This window comes from Falco punctatus (genome assembly GCF_963210335.1).
Source record: "Falco punctatus genome assembly, chromosome: 1".
Classification (NCBI taxonomy): domain Eukaryota; kingdom Metazoa; phylum Chordata; class Aves; order Falconiformes; family Falconidae; genus Falco; species Falco punctatus.
In genome coordinates this window covers 113,423,272-113,424,970 of record NC_137580.1, presented here as the reverse complement: position 1 = coordinate 113,424,970, position 1,699 = coordinate 113,423,272, and positions in this window count along the sequence as shown.

The window sequence follows — 1,699 nt, the reverse complement described above, 5'->3', positions numbered from 1 at the left end:
TTTTTGGTGCTTCCTATGAGCCCTGTACCCTCTGAACAGCTGCTCAGTCTGTACCATGGGGCTGTTGCTGCAACAGACTTGCAGCCACCTTCCATGGGGAAGTAGGACTCACAGCTTGCTCCTTTTTTGAGTGACACTAATCCTTTGGTGGAGAGGCTGCTTGAGAAAGCAGCACAAAGTGCTTGTGAAGGGCTTGGTCTCTGGGATGATTGATATAAGGATGAATTCCCAGACTTTGATCATCCCCTTAGAGGCAGGCAGACATGCTCCAGTAAAAGCTATACCACTTTCTAGCCTACTGATGTGAGGAACAAATCCTGCTGGAGGCAGTTGCTTCAAAAGAGCGCTGCTGGTGACGGGCTGCCTCTAGCAGGCAGTTGTTTAGTTTTGCTTATCCTTCAGCTTCTGCCTACATCCTTCTTGTCCGTGCCAGCATCTAAAATGTGTACAGTACCAGGGGCAGGCAGTGACTCTGTGAGCAGGACAAGCCTTGAACACCAAGCAAACAAGTGTGCCTCAGCAGAGGACCCTGTGTCTTGCAGAATAGTGTCCTGTCTCATAGGTAATGAGGGTACAGAAAGGCCCAGAGTGGTTGGGTCATCTCCAGGATCCAGCATGGATTAAACCTCCAAGCCAAATCCCCCAAGGGATGCACAGGGCCAGATGAGGCCTTAAGGCTGTGGATGGTTTGCCTGCATTTTCAAAATACTATGGACAAACCACAGCTGTGCTCTGTGACTGCAGTGTGGCTCCTCAGCCTGCTGGAGTAGCACAGTACTGTGCTGCAGGTATTACTGAATGGATTGGCTGAAGTGTGTGAAGTCTGCGTGGCTCCTCATTCTGAGCCACTATTAGACGGTGCTGTGGCTTCCAGTGTGAAGTGTTCAAAGTGCGAGCGGTATCGCTCTTCTCTCCCCTTCAAACTGCTTGTCAGCCCTGCCAGAAGCAAGGTCAGCACCTGTTGGATGCTGTTGCCCCACTCAGACTTGCTTTTGCTGGGCTGTATTTGGGTAGAAACCATGGAACTACGGCACCAGCGAGCAGAGGCTGGTGCTGGAGTGGAAGCTAAAAGCAGCTGGCTGAACTGAAGCCGGGAGCTGCTCACAACTCAGAATCCCTCAATGCTTTAGGAAAACTGGTACCCTCTATGCACTGAGCTCCCGAAGGTCACATGGAGACAGTGGCTTGGGGCCGGTATATGCTAGGACAGACCATCTGCCTGACCTGAGCCAGCCTGGACCTTGGATGCTGCTGTCACCATCGCAGCATCAAGCTGGATGGTTTTCCCTTTGGCCCTGGGATTCCCCCCCTGCTGTGGCCGTAGCACTGTGCAACTTCTTCCAGCTTCCCCTGCCAGCCTGGAGTGCTGGCAGCAAGCTTGACCAGCCCCTGGGTGTAGCTTTAGAGCTCCTGATGCTGCAGCTCTGTCACTTACTAGAGTTGAGGCTTACACTCCCTTGTAAGAAGGTTAGCTGCTTGCCCCCATGCATCTTGTTCCCATCTCTGAATCTTTCTACTTGTATTCCATACTCCCAGCTTGGAAAAGAAAAAGGCACATGCAGAACAGTTCTATATGCTTTGGTGTTAATACCCGGGAAGGGCGGTCTGGTGTCTTTGAAAAGAGCGTGTGTTGTGCTGTGGGCTCACCCGCTCCCGTCCGTCCTTTGCTAGGGGGGAGCTGGTGCTGTCTAAGGGCAAA